The sequence below is a fragment of the Stomoxys calcitrans genome, chromosome 2 (genome assembly GCF_963082655.1).
Source record: "Stomoxys calcitrans chromosome 2, idStoCalc2.1, whole genome shotgun sequence".
Taxonomy (NCBI): Eukaryota; Metazoa; Arthropoda; class Insecta; order Diptera; family Muscidae; genus Stomoxys; species Stomoxys calcitrans.
In genome coordinates, this window is record NC_081553.1 from 150,668,608 (window position 1) to 150,680,162 (window position 11,555).

At 40.5% G+C, this 11,555-nt stretch overlaps 1 long non-coding RNA gene across 1 annotated transcript; it reads right to left on the reverse strand.

Moving 5' to 3' along the window:
- Positions 1–640: 640 nt before the first annotated feature.
- On the reverse strand, positions 641–2,320 carry LOC131995315 (uncharacterized). Its single transcript, XR_009397373.1, has 3 exons — positions 1,852–2,320; positions 1,450–1,568; positions 641–1,366 (listed from the first exon to the last, which is right to left on the reverse strand). It is a non-coding gene; the product is annotated as an uncharacterized LOC131995315 (long non-coding RNA).
- Between the last annotated feature and the right edge of the window lie 9,235 nt (positions 2,321–11,555).

Sequence of the window (11,555 nt, forward strand, 5' to 3'; positions counted from 1 at the left end):
TCGAGTACCGGATAGGTACTACTCGACTCAAGGTATACTGATAGCCCAAGGTACATTTATTGGAGAAGAATTACTTTTTCTTAAGGAGGCTACACCCACTGAGATAGGTTTGACTAATGCTACGTTCACACGTTATGTTATTATATACATGACAAAAATTTGTTTTTCCCTCCCATCCTATGACGGTGACGTCTAAAGGATGATTGGGTTTGTAGCGTGTCACCCTATGTCTGATTAGAGAAGAGCGACATCTGGGTTTGAACAGTCTGTTTTTTTATGGCAGCTGGTGAATGCAACCCTGCGATACCAGCATATGTTACCTCCACATACAAAGGTAACTACTACAATGAAAATCGAGGAAACCATATGTTGTTTGTTTTTGCTATTTTGGAAAACAAAATTTTATGATGGTTCCTCGGTGGACATGATGGCTTGGGGGAACCATGATGGACAGTAAAGGGAAGATGACGAGTTCTTTTTGGATGGAGCCGTGCAAGCAGTAAGAGGTGGTGTACTCAAGAGTGTTGAAAGTGGTGTTTCAAAAAGAGAGAAAACTTTAAAAAAAAGAAAAGGTTATGTTGTGTTCTACAAACCTTTGATTGTGAGCTTGACAAACAAAAGAAAAAAAAACAAATCAGAATATGTGATGCCAAAGGCATAAAGTTTTTTATTTAAAAGCAAATAAATGTTCCTTTTTTTTGTGAAAGGAATAAAGACTAGCTTTTGTAGTAAAAAAGCTGAAGTTACTTTAGATCAACTTAAAGCTAAATAAACTTATTAGTGCTAATTAATGCTAAGGAAAAAAGATCCTGTGAAATATAAAAAGCTTTGAAAAAGAACGTTAATTTGAGCCACGAATAAAACATAGCAAAGACTAAACAGAACAACAAAAACTTTTTGTCAAATAATAAATACCCACCTCTACTGCAATTTTAACCATCGTCATCCACGGCAACGTCAACATTTCCATCCTCAACAACATCATCATCTCATCAGCATCTCCAGCTTCATCATTGGTTCCACCGCCGCCATCTGCTCCAGTGTCCCCGAGGGAATTTTGCACCAGCAGCCCGTAGGTGCCAAGGTAGGCCGATGTATGCTCCTTTTTATATGTTCAATACTTAGAACGATACACAGAGAAACTTAGCTTGACACACATCCTGGAATAAAAATATAAGAAATAAAAAAAAAAAGAAAACAGAATAACTTAGGCAGCAAACAGGGTAGACATTGGGTTTCATATCTGCAGTCCGGTGATTGAACGGACGATACAACCTAGGAAGTAGGGTGAGCTCATTCTAGGGCACTAGGAATACACTTTAAATAAAAGACCCTTTGGTCGTTTAATGTTGTCCCTGCAGGTTGGCTAAAAGAAAAAAAAAGAAAAACAAGAAATTATATATTTTTATTGAGGGTAAGACATTACACGAACTACCTATACATACTTACCAAGAACATAAAAAGGGAGATCCAGGGCACCTCCGCTACCAAATTGTCTTGCTATCCAGGGGAGCCGTCGTCGAAGCATTCCAGTCCGGCGATCTGACAGACGCAACAAAGGCACTTTTCTGAAAAGAAAAAAAAACAGTTATATATATATATTGTAATTTTTTTATTTTTTTTTTAAGTCCTTTTGGATTGATTTTAGAAGTTTGATCTGTTTTAATCTTTATCTAATTAATTGAATTTCTTACTTTGCATTGCCTTAAAAATTGCGTTTTTTTTTTTTTGTTTTTGTAAATTGCAGTAATTATAAAGCTTTCTTTAACATTTAAATATTTTGATCAATGTTAATTTAACGTATAGAATCAAAATCAGAGGATGTAACCTCTAAATAAAGCCCATACATACCTTTTATAACGTAGAAATGAAATTCCACTTGGCTTAGTATTCTCATTTCGCTATGGAAGAGTAGATCATTAAGGTAAGGAAGGGGTAGTGCACCATGCTGTAGAGGGGGAACGGGGAGACGATTCTGGGGTATCCAAAACTGTTGGACAACGGATACCATGGTTGGGGTGGGCCGTCCAGGGCACTGTAGGATGTCTCAGTGCCCCCTGAAGAGCGAATCCATAGCGGTAAGTGCGGGTAAGAAGGCGAATAACGTGCCTGCCGTAAAGTAAGTATGACCCTGTGTTGTTATCCCATCCAGAGCTGGTTTGAAATTTGAATTTTTGGTCACCTGTCTCTGGACATGGTGTGTTGGCAAGAACCGCGCCCCAGACTGAGCCACAGCCGGAGCTCTAACGCCAACAGCCAGCGCTCGCCAGCACACTATGTCCCCTTTCTCCGCTGAGACAGTTCGGACCCTCCGGGGTCCACGACAGATGCCTAAAAAGTATGCAATTCGGCTCAGAAACAATTCTTATTATTTTGCCTCAGGGATCGTGGCTGGAACCAGCAGGATTTGCCTAGTTACAATTACAGATTGAATCTAATTAAATTAACTCTGAAAAGTCGTCGCGTTATTCTGAATATAACTTTTCTAATGAACATTATTCATGGTAAAATATTATCAGATTTTATTTTAGACAGACATATATATTTAGCAGTTTGTTTAGTCTGTAAGTATTTTGTAATCTATAGACTTAAGACAAATAATAAAAAAAATTGCTACAATAAAGCTTCTTTTTTGGGATTTTGATATGTCAACATTTGTTAACAAGGCGAAGAAAATTCGATTTGCCGTGACATTAAAAGTTTTCGCAAATTTGCTTCACCGAGTCAGTAAGAAGTTTATTTACCACCTGCGCGAAGTTATCAACGATAACACGCAAGATGACATTAATGAAGGGTGACACTAACAGAACAAAATCAGCATGTACAGAAATTATCAACCGTTTATAACCACTGTCGCCAGAATATTAAGCTGCGAATAAACTAATTCCATTCTGGAGGACGTAAATGGACTTCGTTCGAAAAAGTACGCACACCAAATTTTAGGGGAGCCAATACCAGCACGGCCAGGATTCGAACCTGGGCACACGAAGCAACAGCGAGAGTCTTTGTCGTTGTCTTAGCGTTCGAAGCCATCAATACAACTCACAACAGTTGCACAAAATCATGTGTAGTACGGAAGAAGTGTAATTTCTCACAGAATGAATGTCTGTCATTACAAAAAAATTTATGCATTGGGAAAAGTACAGCTAATAGACAGGGTTGCCGAGTGTGGTTAATGTGGTAGTTGTATCAACTATGCGTTTTCGCTATTAATACGATTCAAATACAACATTCCAAAGCACGGCCCTTGAAACCATCACACCTAATATGGTTGAAAAGTCTTTTAACGAAAGACGAAACGCGTTCCATAGTGGTTGGTGTCTGTTGCTCTCTTTGGCTTTCCTTTTCCATTTGCATCTTGAAAAAAATTTTTAAAATGTAATGATCTTCGCCCTAGCAGGCAAAAACCTTGAAAAATGGAGATCAATACCTTTATTTTGGTATACCACACTTAACCCAGAATTGTTTTTTGTAGAACAAAACTCCCAGATATCTGTTTCGCAACTTCGTAGCAAGACTCTACGTCAAATCTGGAAGCTATAATTGGACTTCGTTCAACAAATTGCATATACCAAATTAAAGCAGAGTTCAATAGCTTTAATATGGTACCCCAGAACTATTTTTCGTAGAACAAACCTTCCGAAGATTTTTGTAGTGTTTAAAAAAGTAACAGTGAAAACCATGTGTTTTCACCAGTGAAAAAGTACCGGCCATAAAATCGCTTAGTTTTGATAAATGCAAATTTATCATCCAACAAGTGTGGCAGATTGGTCAAACAAATGTATCGTTTTTTGTCACCATGTGTTTGACTAGAGCTGCCACGAGAAATTTCTTCAAAATATTATGTCACCCTGTGTAGGTAGTTATATTTAGTTATCATCGATGTTACCATCAACCGTATCTGTGCTTCAGTTTCTAAAGAAAAATCTAGAAAGTTTGTTCTACGAAAAACAATTCTGGGATATGTGTGGTACACCAAATTAAAGGGGACAAATAGAGGTGAAATCTTTACGCTGCGTTTTGCGTCGGCGGAATGTATTGATACCGTCAAACAGCTCGTCGGAGGTATCCACGCTCCCTAGGAGGGCGCAAAATTCGACCTGGGGAGAAAGATGGGCATACCACAGCTCACAAATGGACATCCCACAGCTAAATTTGCGAAGGAACCTATGTCGGGATTCTTGGGCAAGCAAAACCAAGGTTTGGTCGCAGAGAAGTGGGAGGTCTTCCACAGGGAGGAGAAGGAGGAAGGAACACTCTTTGTGGGTGGCATTTATCAAGTTTCCATTACAAGTTTGTCTAAGACTAAAGGCATGGCGCACTATGGTAGCAAGACTGCCATTTTCAAAAATGGGAAGACTAGGATAGACAGAAATCCTCACATTGAGATATCATGTCCATGGTACAATTACGAGGTAGTGTCATTAGCACAACAACAAAACACTACCCCTAAGAAACTACCTTGTGTGGCAAATGGCGTACATTGAAATGTCAACGTTTTAGCGTTGGCGTAGTTATTGCATGGTCAAATAATTCTTCAGCGGGGCTGAAGTGACGGGATACCGGAAAAAAAAGAAATGTTAACGTGGTTTTAGAAATAAACTTGTTTTACAACTTATCTTCTTCAAATGTGATTAATTTTTTATTTTCATCATTATAACACTGTTTTGTGGCTTATGTGTGGAATATCGGATCAAATAATAGAACATCCCCTCGAGATTTTAGAAAACAAATTAGTGCTGTGTTATCAAGCATTTGACACTGAGATTTACTACAAAATCAAAACAAAAATAAAAAAATTGTACTCAGCTGTTCGCACGACCTCACCTTTTAAGTACATCCTGCATTAGGCCGTGCAGTGGCAGGTGACTCAATACCGCCATACAAACATGGGGCTGATGACGAGACAATCACCGTCTCTCTCAATATTTGAATGACTAGGGTAAGCAAAGATCCTAATACTTTAACAAAAGGCAGTTTAGGGGCGAGAGACCCAACAAAGCCTAACAAACAGGAACACGACGACGGACCCATCACCGACTTCAAGATTCGGAAGACTAGGATAGGTATTTAACTTTGTATTGAAACATTAGACAGCGCATTTACTTAAGATTTGGAAGACTAAGATAGGCAAAGATCTTAGTATGGAAACGTCAGGCAGTACAGGGATTGGAAACTCAAACAGCCTAACGAACAGGGACCCGACGTTGACATCAGTCAGAGCAGTGAAAGGAAAGCCAATGCAGTCTATAGAACAGGGAGCAGACGATGACATCATCACCTATTCCCAAGATGCCCATTTACTGGGGGGGCCAATGATTGAGGTAATCCAGATAAACCTCCATCAAAGCGGGACTGCTACACACTCTCTGATGGAAAAAATCAGCAAGAGCAAGATTCATATTGCCTTTATTCAGGAGCCATGGATGACACAGAACAAAGGTTCTGGACTGAACCATATCAACTACCAATTTTTCTATGCTAACACTGGTACTAGGCCGAGGGCCTGCGTTATTTTTCATTAAAATTCAAGTCATGTATTTTCCCCAGAGTTGTCAACGTCGGTTGCAACAATTGTGAGACAAGGAGACGGTGGCGCATAACTGGCATCACTTTATCTGGCTTTCGACTTTCCGACACCGAAACCCACGTCGGAGCCGCAACGGCTGGTGAGAATGCAAAACAGACACAAAACGAGCTACTAATAGGATGCAATGCGAACTCTCAACACATTTCCAACACTAATAAGCGGGGTTAAGCCCTGGCAGAATTCTTGAATACTAACGACCTAATAACACTTAATATTGGTAACACCTCTACCTTTGTTAATAGGATTGGAGAGGAGGTGTTACAATTGGCGATATGTTCGGAAAATCTAATCAATGAGGTGCAGGATTGGAGGGTTTCCAAGGAACACTCTTTCTCTGATCATCACTACATTAGGTTTAGAATAGCACAGCCAGCGCCGAATACGATAAACTTCCGGAATAAGTTGAAAACCAACTGGACAAAATTCGGAAGGCTACTCAGAACAAGACTAGGGCAAAATAATTTAGGTTGTCCAAGCATAGAAGACATTGACGAAAATGTCAACAGGATCATGACAGCGCTAGTGGAGTTTTTCGAATATAATTGCCTTCGAGAAAGGAAATCAGCCCAAGAAAAACCCTGGACGACCGGGGAGATTCGAAATATTGGGAAAGAGGTCCGCAGACTTTATAACAGAAGACCTCGTTCAAAGGGCAATAGAGGGGCAATACGTGCCTCCTGGAAGCTTTTCTGCGACCAGGTCGATAGCGCAAGTGACGCCGCCAAGATAAAAAGTTTCTCTCAAAAACCCATGTCCAAACTGAAACCTTAGTATACGACATGGGAGTGAGAACAGAGTCAACGGAGGACATGTTGGCGCTTTTGATGAAAACTCATTTTCCACAGGATACGACGGGACTACAACTAATACTAGAGAGAGAACGGCGAATATGATCAGGATATTGTCTAGGCAACAAAAGGGATTAAATATCTGTCATATTAATGCCCAAAGCCTGAATAACAAGCTTGACGAATTCAAGATAAATTTTGAGAACTCTGATATTGATATAGTGTGGGTATCGGAGACGTGGCTGAATCAATCAACACCTAATGCGTTTATTGATCTTTCAGGATATAGCGTGCATATAGCTGATAGATTACGTCGTGGGGGCGGCACCGCTCTGTTTGTGAGAAACTACTTGAATACTCAGTTATGTAAAAAGTCTAACCCAGGTGGCCCAATTGAGTATGTTTTTGTTGAGGTGTCTGCTGCCGATACTAAGCTCCTAGTGGGGTGCGTTTATAGACCGAACAACCGTACGGATACGCGAGATTTTTTCTCTGTCCTTGAACCTCTCTCTCTTGCTTACTCAGACATTGTGGTTGCTGGGGACTTCAACTCTAACGTTTTACAGGACACGGGCTTCACGTTTGAAATGTCTTCCTTGGGGCTTTTGCCTATCAATTCAACAATTCCCACGCATTTTTCCGCATCCTCCAGCACGCTTCTCGATCTGTACTTTGTTAGTGACACTTCTAAAGTCCTCCTATACGGCCAACTGTCAGCCTCATGTTTTTCGAACCATGACTTGATCTTTTTATGTTATGAATTTGAGCTCACCAGGACTAGGGAAACTTATTCATATAGAGACTTTGCCCGTCTCGACCATGATTTTTTGCTTTCGAGTGCTGTGCTCATCAACTGGGATCTGATATTTCGTATGGAAACTATCGATGAACAAACTGACTTTCTACAGAGGAATATCCGTGACCTACAGAAACTTACGGTTCCACTCAAGACTAGAGAAGTGTCCTCCAGATCGAAACCGTGGTTCTCCCGGGATATTCGTTCGGCTATTCACGTGAGGAATATGTCGCATCGCAGGTGGAGACGTTTCAGGACGCCTGAGTTACATGATGCCTTTCGCTCAGCAAGAGACCATGTCAATAAGTTGATTAAGATAGCGAAGAAAGACTACTATTAAAGGCGCTTTACCTCTGCAATAGGCTCCAAGAGAACGTGGAAGGTTATTCGAGACATAGGAATTGGGAAAGATGCCAATAGATGTTCAACAAACTTGGACATCAATGGGCTTAACGATGCCTTTGTTAATGTCCCACAGATCCCAATTTCTATGGGTTCAATATCTCCCCCTCCCTCGATGACGACTCTGGTTTTGGCTTCAGCTGTATTGGTCCCACCGATGTCCTTGAGTGCGTCGCGACTGTAAAATCTAACGCTGTCGGATCTGATGGCATTGATCCTAGATTTGTAAGACTCTTGCTCCCCCTTATTATTCCTCATGTAACCTATGTTTTCAATAGGATTTTGACCACGAGTTACTTTCCAAAAGCGTGGAAACATGCCAAAGTCATCCCACTGCCCAAAAATTCCAAGGAATATAGACCAATTGTGATTCTTTGTTACTTGTCAAAGGTCTTTGAGAAATTGTTGTATTTGCAAATGTGGTCTTTTGTCAACGAGAACTCTTTGTTATATGTGAGACAGTCCTGGGTTCGACCTAACCACAGATGCGTAATTGCCTTGGCAGAGGTCACTGAGAGGATCAGGGCCAATTTGGAGAATGACAAAATAAATTTCCTTGTTCTTCTTGACCATTCTAAGGCATTTGACACTGCGGATCATTCCTTGTTATGTGATAAAATGAGACATCTTTACAATTTTTCTTCTACGTCCGTTCGTCTTGTTTTGTCGTACCTGTCACACCGCACTCAGTCCGTCAGTTATAAGTCTTCTCTATCAGCACATCTGCTTGTTTCAAAATGTGTTCCTCAGGGATCAATTCTGGTTCCTCTTCTCTTTTCATTGTACAGTAACAACTTGGCGGGTCAATTGTCTTATTGTGGCGTACATATGTACGCTGACAATGTACAAATATATATCGGCAGTCCGAGCGATGAGATTGCTGAAAACATACGTGTGCTTAATCATGATCTGTCAAGAGTCAGCACGTGGGCGAAAGCCAATGGCCTGTGTCTCAACCCTGTAAAGTCCAAGTGTGTGGTTATCAGAAACAGGCTGTCTCGTTTTTCATGTGATGTCGGTATATTCATTAACGACTCTAGATTGGAAATCGTTCCTCATGCAAAGAACTTGGGCGTTGTTATTAACAGCACTCTGACTTGGAGTAATCATATCGACTCTGTCGTTGGTCAGGGATATTCAAAATTGCGTGCTCTCTGGACCACTCAGTCGGTTACTCCGCTGCGGGTTAGGTCTCTCTTTGCAAAGACTTATCTTGTTCCTGGCATTCTCTACGGCTGTGAGTTGTTTGCTAATTGCGACTCGGTAAGTAGACGTAAGCTAAACACCTTTTTTAATAGCGTTACTCGTTATGTCTTTGGCTTGAGACGGCGCGATTACATCTCTGTATACTCTTTATCTCTGTATGGCGTCTCCTTACAGCACTTGTTGTTCCTAAGATCGCTTACTTTTCTGCATAAACGGATCTACACGCAGGCACTACAATATCTGTACGGATTTATTGATTTCGCCAGATCTACTAGAGGAAAAAAAAATCATTCCCAAAATGTATCGGAGGCTTGTTTCTGAATGGCATATGTTCATATTCGCTGTACGTCTCTAGAATTCACTTCCTAACTATCTGCAATTACTCAGTAACTCGGCAACATTTAAACCCAGACTTTGGAAACATTTTACTGCATTAAGTTGATGAATGTTAAGACTCATTTATATATTTATTTTTATTCTTTTATACTTACCTTAATTTCATTTTTTTCGGATCAACTAAGTCTATTAATTCCTCTTTAATTGATAAATTCACTTTTCTTTTTTTTCTGTTTTGTTTTTTTTGTTTTTTTTTCAAATCTACAAAGCCACAAATGTTAGTTTTTTCCGTTAGTAAGTTATTCATTAAAAATCTGTGATGTATTGTATAGCTATAGATTTTTAGTTTTAAGTGTTTACTATGTACAATTGTTGGAGATATTACCCGCACTTTAGTTATAAGAATTTTATATTCATGTTGTGCGTGTGTAAATAAATAAATTACAATTACAAAAATTACAATTACTCCCGGAAACACTGGAAGTTGGAACAATGAGGAAGACTTGTCGGAATAACGGAATTTATGGTGCGGAAAGCCGGCTCACCACCTGGCAAATATTTTCACAACGTGCCTGAACTTGCATATACTCCGAAAGCCTGACAGGAGTCAAGTGTGGTATTTATATCCAAGCTCGGCAAAGCAAGTTATGTGACATCAAAGGCCTGCAGATCAATAAGCCTTACGTCCTTTCTACTAAAAACCATGGAATGTATTGCGGATACCATGATAGATAGTAGGACATCTAGCGAACTGCTCAAATACAAACAGCATGCCTATGTCAATGGAAGGTCTGCCCTGCACGAACATAAAATAGAAGAATCCTTCGATGCCAAGATGTGCACATTGGCGGTTTGCATTGATATCGATGGCGCGTTTAACAATGTGCGGACCGACACATTAATCCAATCCTTAGACCAGTACCGGGGGGACCGATTCCTTAGAAACCGGATAAACCATATGCTAAGAAACAGGTGGGTAAATTCCGGCCCAATGACCTAAATATAAGGGAGAAAGTGGAACATGACGCACCAGGGGGGCATTTTATCGCCACGTTTTTGGGTGACCCCCATAAATAATGGATTTGAACTCGTCTGCTATGCAGACGATGTTATAATACTTCTAAGGGGTATTATAACATAGTCTGCAGAAGGGTCGAAAGAGTCTTGCATATGGCATATGACTGGGCCAGACCCAAAAGTCTCAATGGTAACCCAGAGAAGGCTCACAAATGTTGAGCACTATGTATAAGAGCCGTAGGCTCGAAATGGGGCGTGAATCCGAGGATAGTCCACTGGCTCTACAGGAGCGCGATTAGACCAATAGGCCTGGGGGTCTACATTTAGAACACTGAGATTTGTTTAGGCTATCTGACCATAATACGGTCCTGCATGCGGAGATGCGGGCGATCATGGAATGCGTGAGGTGGTGTGGTGCTAACGCGAGGACGTCGAGAGTGAACATCTATACGGACAGTAAAATGACCATAAGGGCAATAACAACTAGGACGGTAAGATCGCGAACAGTCTTGGAATAAATGAAGGATATTAACGCCTTCTCTGAGGAGGATGGCGTCTGGGTGCCGGACAATAACGGAGGAAGGGGGATTAAAACTTCAGACGATTTGGTAGTGAAGGCCGGAGGACTGCAGTCAATAAAATTTGTAAACCGAAGACTTTCGGGTCGACGCAGTCCGAGTTAAGGACGAGGGCGACGAACGCGCATGTAACACAGTGGAACAACGAAACAGTCGGTAGGATGGCGAAAATCCTATGGGGTGATCCGGATCGTGAGTGGACGATACTATAACTTAAAGGAAGCAAGAAAGAAATCAGTATAGCTTTTGGTATCATAACTTGACACGTAGGACTACGAGCTCACTTATGGCAAAAAACGGTGCGGGGATGATGAGACGTTGGATCATTTTCTATGTTATTGCCCGGCTTTCGCGTCTAACAGATACCGGCACTTAGATGGGGTCACAATACCAGACATGAACCAACATAGGGGCGTGGTATGGAAAACAGTTAACTATATTTTAAGTAGCACGGAATTACTAACTTTAAATTTTCTTTCTCGATGTTACTTTATAGTTTTTAAAGCGCACCACAAGCCGATTACTGGCTTAGGTGTATGTCCATAGTGGCATGGGGCGGTTTAAAATCCGCACCCTCTTTTCAACCTAACCTAACCTTGTCCTAAGAGGAATTTTTAAAGCATTTTTATGAAGATTTCATAGAAACTTTGTTTTTAAGGAATATTTCAGTTTTTGCCTTGGAGAAACTTTATAAAAATTTTGTCTCTAGAGAAGATTTCATTGATATTTTATAATTAAAGAAAATTGAATAGAATTTGGATCTGAATACTAAATATTGACATATTTATGTTATTGAAAGTAATAATAAATCAAATTGAGCAGCCATCGTTACTTGGACTTCC